Source organism: Neophocaena asiaeorientalis, unplaced genomic scaffold (genome assembly GCF_003031525.2).
Source record: "Neophocaena asiaeorientalis asiaeorientalis breed wild unplaced genomic scaffold, Neophocaena_asiaeorientalis_V1.1 scaffold150, whole genome shotgun sequence".
NCBI lineage: Eukaryota > Metazoa > Chordata > Mammalia > Artiodactyla > Phocoenidae > Neophocaena > Neophocaena asiaeorientalis.
The window spans coordinates 16,895,412-16,911,409 of NW_020176571.1; the positions used below are offsets into that span (position 1 = coordinate 16,895,412).

At 37.6% G+C, this 15,998-nt stretch overlaps 1 protein-coding gene across 2 annotated transcripts in view; it reads right to left on the reverse strand.

Moving 5' to 3' along the window:
• ST8SIA1 (ST8 alpha-N-acetyl-neuraminide alpha-2,8-sialyltransferase 1) overlaps window positions 1-15,998 on the reverse strand; it is a 143,442-nt gene that overhangs the window by 7,392 nt on the left and 120,052 nt on the right. The window contains exon 6 of one of the 2 annotated variants that reach the window (XM_024733247.1): window positions 13,710-13,754. The exons of the other annotated variant lie outside the window; for it this stretch is intronic. The gene's annotated coding sequence lies outside the window, so the exon portion shown is untranslated. Of the gene's footprint in view, window positions 1-13,709; window positions 13,755-15,998 lie in introns of those variants that run through there. 2 annotated transcript variants of the gene reach the window in all.

Here is a 15,998-nt window from a genome sequence, read left to right on the forward strand (position 1 = left end):
GACTTCAGACTATACTACAAAGCTACAGTAATCAAGACAGTATGGTACTGGAACAAAAAGAGAAATATAGATCAATGGAACAGGATAGAAAGCTCAGAGATAAACCCACACACATATGGTCGCCTTACTTTGATAAAGGAGGCAAGAACATACAATGGAGAAAAGACAACCTCTTCAATAAGTGGTGCTGGGAAAACTGGGACAGCCTCATGTAAAAGAATGAAGTTAGAACACTCCCTAACACCATACACAAAAATAAACTGAAAATAATTCACTTTGCTATAAAGCAGAAACTAACCCACCATTGTAAAGCAATTATCCTCCAGTAAAGATGTTAAAAAAAAATCAAAAATAAAGAGGGCAAAAAAGAAACGAAATTGAGTTATTTGTAGTGAGGTGGATGGACCTAGAGTCTGTCATACAGAGTGAAGTCAGAAAGAGAAAAACAAATACCGCATGCTAACAAAAAAATAAATGAATAAATAAATAAAAGCATGTCTCAACAACAAAAAAGTGACTCTGACAGACTAGCATGTAGGCAGTAATGAAAGAAGATTTGCAGCTCTAATGGGAGTCTGGAGATGAATTAGTGACTGTTGCATGGAAAGCCTTTATTTACTCTGGGGAAAAATTAAAAGTTGAACCAGATATTAAATACCTGTAATAGACTTTTTGTCTCAGATGTGAACAGTACTTAGATAGACACTAAGATAAGCACTGACTATTGATTTGATTGTGATATATCTGTACTGAGAGAACAAGAAAGTGTAAGTGTGTATGGGGGAGTGGTGCTGTGAGGAGCACTTCAAGAGAGAAAAATCTTAATTTTTTCATAAAATATCTATAGATAAATGGAAAAAATTTTAATTGCAATTAAGCATGCTGCTTTAAAATGTAACAAGAGAAATATCAGCTAGAGAAGTTGAAGGCCTTGAAACATTTCTTGCGGGAGTGTATGACAGGAGATTGCTGCTTTCTATTTGAAAGCAGTCATATTATTTGATCTTGAAAACTATGTATCATACACATAATATTTTGGTAAAATAGATATTAAAATTTTTAAATCATAAAAATAGAAAATAAAGAATATATATATGTGTATAACTGAATCACTTTGCTGTACAGCAAAAATTAACAAAACATTGTCAATCAACTATACTTCAATAAAATAAATTAAAAATATAAACTAATGTATATTGATCCAATGAACAACACCACCCAAAAGTGTAACAGTCCAGAAACTTTATGCACCTAACAAGATAGTTTCAAAATATATTTAGCGGGCTTCCCTGGTGGCGCAGTGGTTGAGAGTCTGCCTGCCGATGCAGGGGACACGGATTCGTGCCCCGGTCTGGGAAGATCCCACATGCCGCGGAGCGGCTGGGCCCGTGAGCCATGGCCGCATAGCCTGCGTGTCCGGAGCCTGTGCTCCGCAACGGGAGAGGCCACAATAGTGAGAGGCCCGCGTACTGCAAAAAAAAAAAAAAAATATATATATATATATATTCAGCAAAACTGCTTAAAATTCAGATAGATAGGTATTCACAAACCCATGATCATAATTAAGACTTTAATTTTAAAATGTCTATTATTTTTAAACATGAATAGAAAGTTTCTAAAATGACCACGTTATGTCACACAAGAAAATATATAGTATGATATATATACATAAATATATTAAAACAATTATTATCATAAAGTCCAGATCATCAACCACATAAAAATATACATACTGCACTGGAAAACATATTTCAAGTATGTTTACAAGGGGAAGTCAATATTTACAGATGATATAATTACCTGTCTAGAATATATAAGAGAACCAACTGAAAAATTATTTATTAAAACCAATAAAGTCTAGATCAACTTCTAAAAATCCATAGTTAAACTAGGAGAGAACTTCCTCAGCTTGATTAAAAAATATCTATAAAAAACCTACACCTAACGTAATACTTTATGGTGAGAAACTTGAAGCCCTCCCACTAACGTTGGGAACAAGCCAAGGATGTCTCCAAGTCAAGGATCTCACCACTACTTTCAACATTATACTGGAAGTCATTGTTAATACAATTAGATATGAAAAGGAAGTGAAAGGTATACAGATTGAGAAGGAACAAATAAAACTGTCTTTTCAGATGACATGTAGAAAATCTGAAAGAATTGAAAAAACTAATAAGGCTGCAAGATACAGGGTTAATATACAAAAGTCAATTGCTTTCGTATATATCAGTAATAACAAGTGGAATTTGAAATAAAAAACACAATACAATTTATACTAGCAACCCCCAAAATGAGATACTTAGGCATAAATCTAACAAAATATGTACAAGATCTGTGTGAGGAAAACTACAAGACTCTAATGAACTAAATAAAAATCGAGGAACTAAATAAATGGAGAGACATCACATGTTTACAAATAAGAAGACTCAACATTCTCAAGATGTCAGTTCTTCCCAACTTGATTTATAGATTCAGTGCAACCCCAATCAAAATCCCAGCAAGTTCTTTTGTGGATATCAACAAATTGATTCTAAAATTTATATGGAGAGGCAAAAGACTGAGAGTAGTCAATACAATATTGAAGGAGAAGAATGAAGTTGGGGGACTGACACTACCCAACTTCAACACTTACTATAAAGGTACAGAAATCAAGACAGTATGGAATTGGTAAAAGAATAAATAGATCAATGTAACAGAATGGGGAGCCCAGAAATAGAACCACATAAATACAGTGGGTCTTTGACAAAGGAGCAAAGTGATCTTTGACAAAGGAGCAAAGGCAATACAGTGGAACAAAGACAGTCGTTTTAACAAATGGTGCGGGAGCAGGTGGACATCCACATGCCAAAAAATGAATCTAGACACAGACTTCACACTCTTCACAAAAATTAGCTCAAAATGGAACATAAACTTAAATGTAAAATGCAAAACTATAAAACTCCTAGAAGACAATTCAAGAGAAAATCTAGATGACCTTGAGTATGGCGATAACTTTTTAGATAAAACACCAAAGGCACAATCCATGAAAGAAATAATTGATAAGCTGGACTTCATTAAAATTAAGAACTTCTGCTCTGTGAAAGACAATGTCAGGAGAATGAGAAGACAAGCCACAGCCTGGGAGAAAATATATGCGAAATATGCAGCTGATAAAGAGCTGTTATCTAATATATACAAAGAACTGCTAAAACTCAACAATAAGAAAACAAACAACTCAATTACAAAATGGGCCAAAGACTCTGACATCTCACCAGATGGCAAATAAGCATATGAAAAGATGTTCCACATCATACATTATCAGGGATAGTCAAATGAAAGCAACAATGAGATACCACTACCCGTCTATGAGGATGGCCAAAATCCAGAACACTGACACCACCAAATACTTGTGAGGACGTGAAGTAACAGGGATTCTCATTCACTGCTGTTGGGAATACAAAATGGTACAGCCACTTTGGAAGACAGTTTGGTGGTTTCTTACAAAATTAAGCGCACACTTACCACACCATCCAGCAATCGTGCTCCTTCAACTCAAAGATGTTGAAAACTTATGTCCACATACAAACTTGTACACATGTACTTATAGCAGCTTTATTCATAATTGTCAAAACTTGGGAGCAACCAAGATGTCCTTCCGTAGGTGAATGGATAAAGAAACTGTATTATTTCAATCCAACAGAATATGATCAACACTAAAATGAAATGAGCTCTGAAGCCATTAAAAGACAGGGAGAAACCTTAAAGGCAGACTATTAAGTGAAAGAAGCCAATCTGAAAAGGCTACACACTGTGTGATTGCAACCATATGACATTCTGGAAAAGGCAAAGCTACAGATATAGTATAACATAAAGATCAGTGGTTGCCAGGGGTTGGAGGGGGAGAGAGGGATGAATAGGTAGAGCATAGAGGATTTTTAGGGCAGTGAAAATATTCTGTATGATACTGTAATGATGGATACATGTCACTATACATTTGTCCAAACCCATAGAATGTACAATATCAAGACTGAACTGCAATGCAAACTATGGACTTCGGGTGATTATAATGTGTTAATGTAGGTTCATCAATGGTAACAAAAGTACCTCTAGTGGGAGATGTTGATAATGGGGGAGGCTAGGCACGTGTGGGGTTGGGGACATATGGGAAATCTTTGTACTTTCCTCTCAATTTTGCCGCAAACCTAAAACCGTTCTGAAAAAATAAAGTCTTAAAAAATCCATAGTTTCCCTACACAAGAGCAAGCACATATTAAAAAAAAAACCATAGTATCAAAGGTTTTATTTGTAATAGCAACATATCCCCAAACACCTTGAAAGAAACCTAAAAATAAATATATAACATTTTTATGGAGACAATAATGAATACTGAAAGATGTCTCCCCAAATAAATTTATAGGTTCAATGCAATCTCAACCAAAATTCCAATATTATTTTAAAATAAAATTTTATATGATGAATCTAAAATTCACATAAAAGGTAAATCAAGTATACATACTCAAGGCAATTTTAGATAAAAGAAGAATACAGGAAGGACTTAACTTACCAAATATCAAAACTGATTATAAAACTATAGTAATAAAAACACAACAGAATCCATGAAAGAGAAGACAATCTGTAAAGAGTCTAAAAATGTAACTAGGCATATTTAGGGATTTCCTATATGATGAAAGTGACATTTCAAACCAATTCATAGAAACTGACTTCCATAAATTGTACTGGGACAACTGGCAAGCCAAATAATAGAAACTAAGATAAATTCCTCCCTCATAGTGTTCAGAAAATTAAGTTCCAGATGGAATAAAAATATATTCTAAAATTAGAAGAAAATATAAGAAAATACTTTTAAGACCTTGGGATACAAACGGCCCTGTTAAATAAGGCACTAAAAGCAAAATCCATAAAGGAAAAGATGGATAAACATGACTGCTTCAAAATTAAATATTTCTATAAGATAAAGGTTATGTAATTAATAAGACAAGCAACAGATTGAGAGAAAATGTTTACAACATGCATAACAAAGGATTAACCGCATGCTAACACATATTTATGGAATCTAAGAAAAAATAAAAAGTTGTTCTGAAGAACGTAGAGGCAGGACAAGAATAAAGACGCAGACGTGGAGAATGGACTTGAGAACACGGGGAGGGGGAAGGGTAAGCTGGGACGAAGTGAGAGAGTGGCACTGACATATATACACTACCAAGTGTAAAATAGATAGCTAGTGGGAAGCAGCTGCATAGCACAGGGAGATCAGCTGGGTGCTTTGTGACCACCTAGAGGGGTGGGATAGGGAGGGTGGGAGGGAGATGCAAGAGGGAGGAGATATGCGGATATATGTATATGTATAGCTGATTCATTTTGTTATAAAGCGGAAACGAATACACCACTGTAAAGCAATTATACTCCAATAAAGATGTTTAAAAAAAGCAAAAAACCCCCAAAGGATTAATATCCAGGATACAAACAATAAAAATCAATAATATACAAATAACACAATAGACAAATGCACAATGAGCTGTTGAGTCTGAGATGAGGAAATTCAAAGGAGCTGGGACGAAGTGAGAGAGTGGCACTGACATATATACACTACCAAGTGTAAAATAGATAGCTAGTGGGAAGCAGCTGCATAGCACAGGGAGATCAGCTGGGTGCTTTGTGACCACCTAGAGGGGTGGGATAGGGAGGGTGGGAGGGAGATGCAAGAGGGAGGAGATATGCGGATATATGTATATGTATAGCTGATTCATTTTGTTATAAAGCGGAAACGAATACACCACTGTAAAGCAATTATACTCCAATAAAGATGTTTAAAAAAAGCAAAAAACCCCCAAAGGATTAATATCCAGGATACAAACAATAAAAATCAATAATATACAAATAACACAATAGACAAATGCACAATGAGCTGTTGAGTCTGAGATGAGGAAATTCAAAGGGCCAACATACATATTAACATAGGCACAACCTCACTAGCATTCAAATTATACATTTATATCAATTTTTAAAAACTATAACAATTAAAACTACAGTGAAATAACAGTTTTCTACATATCCAATCGGTAAAAGTTAAGGAACATGATAATAACAAGTATTAGAAAGAGTATGAAAAAGGGGTACTTTATGCTTCAAATGGAAGTATGAATTGTTACAGTTTGGAAGGTGATTTGGCATCTTCAACATGCACACCTACTGACCCAGCACTTCCGTTTCTCTGAGGGTGCTTCTGATATTTATAGAACCTCCCTCACTTCTCTTTTAAGTCTTGGCTCAAATGAAAGCACATCAAATAAATCTTTCCTGACCACCCCCATCTCTCTCACATTTGTTGCATTTGTCCATTATACCTATCACTACGTGACATTTTGCTACATATATATAGTAAACAAAGATATATATATATCTTTATTGTTTGTATCCTCTTGAATGTATATAAAGAGGACTTTATTTTGTCTACCCCTAAATCTAGAGCACTAAGAAGGGTGTCTGGCACATGGAACCAAGTTAATATTCATGAATGTTTGCTGAAGTATGCAGAAAATCAGAAACAACCTAAGTGTCCATCACTCAGGGAATGGCAAAACAGTGGTATGTCCATTCTATGAATACAAGGCAATTCTTTAATAACATGACTCCATTTGTAAGGAAGCAGAAATATTTCCAAGACAAAATGTTACATGAAAATGATGAAGATGCAGAATTACTACAGCAATTTGTATAGTGGATTATCATACAGGATAAAGATATATATTTTCACATATGTATATAGATGTATGGGAAAATGTTGGAAGGATACACAATAAACTCAAAACAATGGTTACCTCTGGGGAGAACAGTGGGTATAGGGCAGTAAAAGAGGGTCCAGCCTTATCTGGAATGCTTCTGTTCTTTAGAAGCTGAATATATTTATGTGTTACTTGTGTTATTAGATATTTCCTTTTGAAAGGTCAGGCAGCTTAATATTCATATAAATGTAAAGTAAGACAATTGTGAGTTTTTAGTTTACTTTTTTCAACACACCAATAAATTAGGCCTAGGGTGTAATTTTATTCTTTTTAAGTTTTTAATATTATTATAATGTTGTCTGTACCATATAAACCACATTTACAAAAAGAGTCACAAGTTTTCAAGTTAATTTATCTTTTAAGCATATTTCATTTTAAAAGTTCACTTCTTGTACACAGAATATTTGTTCTAATTTTCTTCTCTGTAACTTTTATTTGAACACTTTTCTTATTAGTTACTTCCTGTTCAAATGTTTCAGCAATTTTCCAGTAGGTTGACTCATTTCCTGCTGTTATTTACTTGCTTTTTTAATATTTTGGACTATCTGCCATGTTCATGGTTGCTGTCATTTTTCTGTCTCTTTGCGCAGCTGTTTGTTTACCCAGCTGTTGCTTCCTTTTCCTCCGTCAACGAACATTGATTTTTGTGTTGATTTACTATACTTTCCTCCTCTGGACCTTCTCATCCTACAGGGGTGCCTCTTCCACAAGAAAATATTTTACCAGATTTGCAAACAACACTTCATGCCAAGCTATTCCCTTCATACATAGTACATATTAAAACATGCCCTAAGAATGCAAACTTTAAAAAATATTTGCAAGGTGAAGCTTCCAAACCTAAACTGGGGATGTGGCTAAGAGGAGAGAAATTTAGGACAGGCCTTTCAGAGACGGATATATCTGAACTGAATTTTGAAGACTGAGCAGAAGTTGGCTATGTACATGGAACTGAGGAGAAAGCATTCTTGCCTGAGAGAGCAGCGTGGGCAAAGGCACAGAGGGGAGAGAGGAGGACTTCTGAAAAATGCAAATAATTTAATATGGTAGAGCTTTAGCACCTTGGGAGTAGCTAGTGATGAGGCTAGCTTGGTGCACAGGGCAATATAAAAGGTTGACCTACTGGGCTTCCCTGGTGGCACAGTGGTTGACAGTCCACCTGCCGATGCAGGGGACACGGGTTCGTGCCCCGGTCTGGGAAGATCCCACATGCCGCGGAATGGTTGGGCACGTGAGCCATGGCCGCTGAGCCTGCGCGTCCGGAGCCTGTGCTCCGCAATGGGAGAGGCCACAACAGTGAGAGGCCCGTGTACCGCAAAAAAAAAAAAAAAAGATTGACCTACTGCCAATCAAGGTTGAGATTTTACTCATAAGGAAAAATGGAGAGCATTCTTCCTCTGTGAGGGAGATGATAAGGGTGTCCCCCCAGGGGCTATAGGAGAGGAAAGAGAGACTGACTTTGGTGACTGGGAGGACCAGGGCTTAACGTCACTAGAAAGCAGTGGTGAGGTCTAGGGGCAGTGTCCATGCTGATTTAGTATGAATGCTGCACCAGGTGTTAGATCTGTGTCCCTCCTAGGTGTGAGGGTGTTTTCAGTTCTGGTGGCTCCTCTCATCACGATATACAACACAAGAGAAAGTGGTCTGAGGGGAAAGATTATTACCCAATTTTGGACCTTCTGAGCTCTGGACAGAAGATCACCCAGAAGAGCAATGGGCCAACATATAAAACACTGACAAATTATAGCATTTAAATGGTGGGCAAAGGGGGTAGAATTCTAGCAAAAGGTAGATGGGCAGTGAGGTGAGGGGACACCAGGAGAGTGTTCAATAACAGAAGAGAAAAGAGTTTCATAAGTTTGTCAACAGTGATAGATGCTGAGAAGAGATCTAGTGAAACTAAGATAGAAAATGCTACCTGGAGATTCAGTAACACACCTGTTTTCAGTGGCATCAGCTATTTTAGTAGACATCAATTTAGATCATGGGTTGAAAACTCAAGTGTGTCCAGGGGCTAAGCTGATTAGGAAAATATATGCAGGGGCCAAGGACAGGACAAGAGGGAATGGATCTAGAAATGGAATGTATGTGTCCCATCTAAAGGATTTCAAATTAAAGAGAAAAAGAAAAAGAATGGCTAAGTTAAACAGTCATGCAGACCAGGTCTGGCCCGCTGACAACAAGTCAACCCTCAAAACTTAATCAAAATTCCAAATGACAATGAGACCATGAAACCACAAAATCCCTTTGAAGCAGATGAAAAAACAAATGTAGTAGATTTGGTCTCTTGTTTATGAAATTAGTGATAGTCTCAGATAAGAAATTGGAAGACCTATAATCAAATTACAGAAATAATCAACAAATTCTATTATAATGTTCTTGCTTAACATGTGTTATCTTGTTTACGCCTTGTAGTAACTCTATGAAGAGGGCATTATCTCTTTTCTGCTGTGGAGGAAATTGAGGAACAGAGCAGCTAAGTCTTTTAGTGAAGCTTCATAGCTGGAATGCATATAGTAGACTCCAGATTCCAACTCAGCTCAATCTGACTGGTGATTCAACGCTCTTTAAATCACATTGTGTAGCTTTTCCTTAAGGGGAAGATGTACGCCTCCCGCCCCGTATGAATTCATTCACCTGTGATCTGGGATACACTCCTTCTCACCTTCTCAAAGATCTGGTCCATGTTACCCTCTTTAACACCTTTATCTTCATCCATTCCCTTCCACTGGCCCATTTCCCCCATGTGAGCTCTTGGCCAAGTCTCCCTCACTTAAAACAAACTAACAACAAACAAAAATTTTCTCAAAAGTACATCTTTCTCTAGCTGCTTCCTGATCTCTTTCTTTCCATGCATAGCTGATTTCTTCTTATCTCAAGTCACCCATACTCTCTGGGAGATTTCATTCACTTTCATTTCCCAAACTAGGACCCAAACTGGTAATGGGTGGAAAACACTATTTTAACAACTAATGCCAGAGTCCTTTTTGGAAACAGAATTCCCTTTGTTTAAGTGTAGAGGGTGCTTTGGGTGTTGAAGGTGAAATTCTAAGAGTATGTCCTGGGAGTAGAAAGGGAAATAAGTGATAACTAACCACTCCTGCATACGTAATTAATGGGAATTTGGGGGCGGGGAGAGCCAAAGGGTGAGATGAAGGGAGAAAGAAAAGAAATGAGGAGTAACAACATCCCAGGATACCAGAGAGTAGCGGTAACACACCAAGTGAGACCTTCCCAGTGACATGGTGGTCAAATACTTTTTTTTTTTTTTGCGGTACGCGGGCCTCTCACTGTTGTGGCCTCTCCCGTTGTGGAGCACAGGCTCCAGACAGGCAGGCTCAGCAGCCATGGCTCATGGGCCCAGCCGCTCCGCAGCATGTGGGATCCTCCCGGACCGGGGCACGAACCTGCGTCCCCTGCATGGGCAGGCGGACTCTCAACCACTGTGCCACCAGGGAAGCTCCTGGTCAAATACTTTTAAGCACAGAAATGTCAGCTGTTCCATCTTTATATTCTTTGCTTGATAGTTTTTCAGTGTCTCCGCTCTCGTACCTCAAACCTTCTATACATTTTGCTACATATGCATAATGCCTTTGGGAACAGTATTTTGGAAAAGTTAAGGAAAGAAGGCTTTAATCCATGTCTACACTGATGTGGAGCAAAAAGAGACCAGTCACAGGAGATGAGATGAGGTGACAAGTAAACTGAAGGAAACAGGTAATTGCAATAAACAATGATCATGTAAATTTAAGCTTATGGAAATTCCCAAAATATTGGGGACAGCATTGAACTCTCTGGCTGATACAGGATAGGAGCTGCAGGTCAGTCTGAAAAAAAATCTCAAGGGATAGGTTGACCTCTACTCACATCTAAATTCATGTTGATGATTTCCTGATCTCTGGCTCCAGCCCGGTGCTCAAACATTCCAAAATTATGTGGCAGAATAGAATAATGGTTAAGAGCGTAAACTCTGAAGCCCTAACACCTACATTTGAATCTCCTCTCTAACTAACATGGTGAGCATGGTTAAGTTTCTTCAGCTGTATGTACTTCAGTTTCTTCATCTGTAAAACAGAGATATTAGTTGTATCTAGCTTATAGGGCTGCTTTATTACATGCATTAATACTTGCAAAGTATTTAGAACCGTATCTGTCCCATTGTCAACACTCAATAAATATTAGCATTTATTATTACAACCAATAGACTGCTGGTCATTTCCACTTTGATTCATTTACACACTCAACAATTATTTATTGAGGACCTATTATGTGCCAGGCATTGTTCTATGCAATATAGGATAGAGCAGTGAACAACATAAACAAAGTGTCTGCTCCCTAGGGGCCTTCATTTGAGTGAGAAGAGATACCCAGTAAACAAAAAGGAACATGATTTGGGGAGTTCCATGAAGAAAATAAAGTAGGATGATAGGAAAGAGAGGGTGAGGTGTTGCTATTTTATTTAGAGTGACATTTTAGCAGAGGTCTAAAGAAAATGAGGCAGCAAGTCCTGTGGAGATCTGCAGGAAGCATCTCAAACTCAGCATCTTCCCTCCGTTATCTTTTGCAACAACCATATTCCTTAACTGAACAAATGGTACAACCATTCACCAGTGACTGAACCCAGCCTTAAAACATGTATTCTTCCCCTTCTCACAGCTTCTGTACCCAACTGGTCACTAAGTTTCCTTTTTATAACATCTTTTGAGTGTACTTTCTTGTCTCTATTACTTACAGGTTGAGCCACATGAAACGGACATTCTACAGATCAAAAACAGTTGAACGTGGGCATGTGCTCACCAAAACCATCTTGTTTTCCTCCAGAGCATGCAAAAGGACTACTTACCAGAATTCCTTGTGGCTGGGCAGAGCCATGTGATGTGTTCTGGACAGAACTGCTGTATGACACTTCAGCCTGGACCCTAAAATCTCTCTCCCCAATATTCAATATCTACCTGCCCTAGTCCTTCCTCTGTCAGTAACACAAAATAAAGCAGACACAGTCAAGGACTCTATGGCCCCAGGGGAATGGTGGAACCACTGGATAGAAGAAGTTTAGGTTCATAAATGACAGCATGGAGCAGAACCCTTCCTCTTCCTCAGGTGCCCTCAAATTACATGTGAGTGAGAAAGGATACTTTATTGTATCAAGCCATGAAGATTTGCAGTAGTTTTTTATAGCAATTAGCCCACCCTAACTAATGCATATCCTCAATGCCACAGTTTTATTTCAGATCATCATCAATCTTCCTCTGTATCATAGCAACAACATCCAAATTGATCTCTCAGTCTCCAACACATCCTTCTCAAGGCTCCCCAAGTCATTGTCCCAAGCCCCAACCTGACCATGTCAATCCCCCGTCAAGGAGGAGCTCTTCAATGGCTTGCCCTCAACTTGTCCAGGCAATTCTGGATAACCCCTGCGTACCTCTGCAGCCTCTCTTTTTCGCTATTGCTCATCAGCACTCTCTGCCTTTGCCCCGCCCAGCCCCATTACCTGCTGTTTCTCAAATGGGTCATGCCCACTCACGCCTCCAAGCCATTGTACATGTTATACCTTCTGTCTGAAGTGAACACCCCCATTGCCCTGTTAATTCCTAGTAATCTTTCAGGAATCAACTCATGGCATCTGCTAGAGAGTTTTCCATGACCCCAAGCCGGGATTAGGTAGCTAACTTTGTGCCTTTTAGCACTTTAGTTTTATCAAGGTACTTACTACCTTGTCATGTAATTTTCTCCTTATGGCTCCTTTACTGATTCCTTCAAAAAAGGCTAATTCCTTTATCTTTGTATTCTCTAAGCCAAATACTGTGCCTGACACAGTGTATGCATTCATTCTGTATAAATGCATACAGGAATGAGTGAATTTTTAAGCATTTTTGCATCTTTGTCACAGAATGCATTCCAAAATATGCTACAGAAAAAAACACAAAATTTTTCCCAGGAAATTTTTTTTCCCAGGAATACTAAGAAAATACAAGAGATACTTTTGATTGCCTTCACATTTGTCAAGCAACATCTTCTTTCACTGGTTTTTATGCAAACCATCCCCGCCCCACCCCAGTCTTAAACCGGAAAATGGGTAATTAGAAAATGAATAGCACTCTTAAATACAAATCTCTCATTAGAAGCTAGGTCATTTTCTTGTAAACAGAATATGATCATTTTCAACAAACATCAAACCCTCTAAGAATCATATAATTATTTTTCAATCTCACGAAGCATTTAGAAAAATTTCATTGTTTTCCGAGACAAATAAAACTGTGCTTGTTTTGCTGACCATAGGTGTTCTTCTTTTGTGGTTTCTCCCTTTTGTAGTTCTCAGAATAGCAATTATATTTATTTCTTTAAAATTCCATATGAAATTAAAGCCACAGTAAACTTTAAAAACAGATATAGATTTATTTTAAGACATATAAAATTAGGTGAGGTATATTCTAATCTGTGGAATGTCACCTTTTAGGTAAAAAAATATGGCAATGTTGGCACAAAGCAATAATCTTATATTTTAAAAAACAGATCCCATTTTAGAAGCCAATAGATATTACCATATTCATGTCTCACAAAAAATTTTAATATAGATGGTGGTCTCAAATATGACTTCCAATGGTAGAGCGGGTACTTGGAGAAGACTGAACATTCAGCCTCTTCCACAGGCAAACTATGCAACCTTAAGCAAGTTACTTCATCTCTTTATGCCTCAATTTTTCTCCTCTGGAAAAAATGGAGATAACAAGAGCACCTAGTTATACGGTTGCTGTGAGATCTAGGTGAGTTCATACGCGTGATGCACCTTGAATAGTGCCCGGCACATAAGAATTCTTATAATTTTTGCTTTATCATCATCATCACCACCATCATCGCCATGATCGCCATCACCATCATCATCATAATCACCATTATCATCATCATCAAACACCATCATCATCATCACCATCATCTTCACCATCACCATCATCATCATTCTTCCTCTCCTCTCTGCAAGAACAAGTAATGAGAAACCGATTCTTAAAGAACTCTAGAGAAGTAAACATTACTGTCAAGGAAACAAGTTATAAATGAACAGAAAAGCCACTTCCTAGGCAGGATATGGCTAGCACCCGTTTATCCAGGCATTGCTAGAACACTGAAATGAGTATAACTGTACATTTGTCATTTTTCTTTATTGTGTGAAAAAAATTAAATATGTGACCGATATTCCCAACTATCAGTGAACACTTAGAAATAACAGAATAAGGGTCAGTGAAAATGGTCAATTTCATGTAGTTTGCCAGAGGTTTACTGAGAGCAGAAAGGGACTATCAAAGAATCGTTTCTATAATAAAAAAGAAAAAAGCTAAATATAATCAAAGTTTTATAAGAGAATGATAACTCTCCAAAATATTGTAAAATTATTTTATCACAGAGAATTTATCTGTGCCCTCCATAATGTAATTTAAAACAATTAATGGAATCATTTGCATGAACATTTTTAATGTACTGCACATTTATTCTAGGTGTCACATTTATTTAATGATATATTCCATTATTCAATTATTATTCAGTTTAGAATTTTGCCAATAAAATCATTATCATACATCTAAATTATATGTTTTAATGTTATCAGAGTCTCTATTTCTTTGATTACTTCACAATTGAAAGGTTGTGAAGTAATGCAAGAAAATATGCAAGAAAATAACTTGCATTTCTCTTCTGTGGCATAAGCTCAACTCAAACTGAAAATCTGGGAAGGGTGTGAAGGAAGGGATCCTTTTCCACTAGGTTCTGGAAAGGGGGTGGTGAGAGGGATGAGAGCCAGGAAAGAGCTGAGGGCAAAGGGCACTTGCTATCACTGTGCAGCCCACTGACTGATCTGAAGAAATGGAAGAATAAATGTTCCACCTGCCTTTGGCTGGATGACTAGGCAGGTTGAATGCTTGATATTGCCTCAAAAATATGACTAGTTTGGGGAGACTTCTTGATGAGAATTTTTAAAAATGAAATCATTATTAACTAATCATTTACAAATCCCAAAAGCCACTAGAGAGTGTATTTGATAATCATGGGAAAGCATATGGAAATATCTCACTAGATGTGCCACCTGTAACTTGCAAAGTCTACTTTTGCAGGCTGCCACAAGACACGTCAGGGTGTCCGTGACTCATCTGCAAAGAACACCCATTGCATTTGGTGTGGTCATTACATAGAGAGGTCATTATCTCAAAAACGTAATCTACTATCAGATTTGACTTTCACTGAACCTTTCTAATCCCTTTTTGGGTACGATCATTTGAGCATGCTACTTGGCAAACTTGCTCTACTTCTGAAGAACAAGACAGAACGCTAGTTTGCATATAATTGCAACATGGCAGGTCTTAAATCGTAAATGAAAAGGTCTGCTTGAGAATTAAGCTCTATATAAACTCAACAAAATGATTCCTGAGACGCTTGGAATTTACAACTAACCAACCTCAAAAGCATATACTTAAGGAACAGAAGAATGAACTCCAAGGCCTTATTTACAACTCACATGGTGGGACATGGATCATTCAAATACCACAATGAGTAAACTGGACAGACTTATTTTTAAATAGCATTGAATTATGGTTTCCTCTTTACAAAGCTAATACATAGTAATTGTATAATTGTAGAGAAATTAAGAAATGAAGATAAGCACAAAGAAGTGTGTTTGGCATATAGTAAATGTTCAGTAAATATATGCTGAATGATAGAAAGAAGGAAAAATAAAATAATAATCACACAATTCCACCAGAGTTGACCTTTATTAACATACTGATTTCCATCTTTCAACACACACATACACACACATCCCTAAAAGCAGGATTGAAATTTACAACAACTCCAAAGCCTCCCTTTTTTTTTCCCTCTACAGTTGCCTTCATCTTGTTCTGGTGCTCCCATTCTTACTAATGGAGAAAACCTTCCATTTGTCAGTTTAAAGTCATTCAGTGTCTTTTGAAGTAAAACAGTCTTTGGACTAAATGTTTCATCCATTTAAAATGCAAAACTCCTTCAGAGTTGGGGCTTCCCTGGTGGTGCAGTGGTTGAGAGTCTGCTTGCCGATGCAGGGGACACGGGTTCGTGCCCCAGTCTGGGAAGATCCCACGTGCCGCGGAGCGGCTGGGCCCGTGAGCCATGGCCACTGAACCTGTGCGTCCGGAGCCTGTGCTCGGCAACGGAAGAGGCCACAACAGTGAGAGGTCCGCATACAGCAAAAAAAAA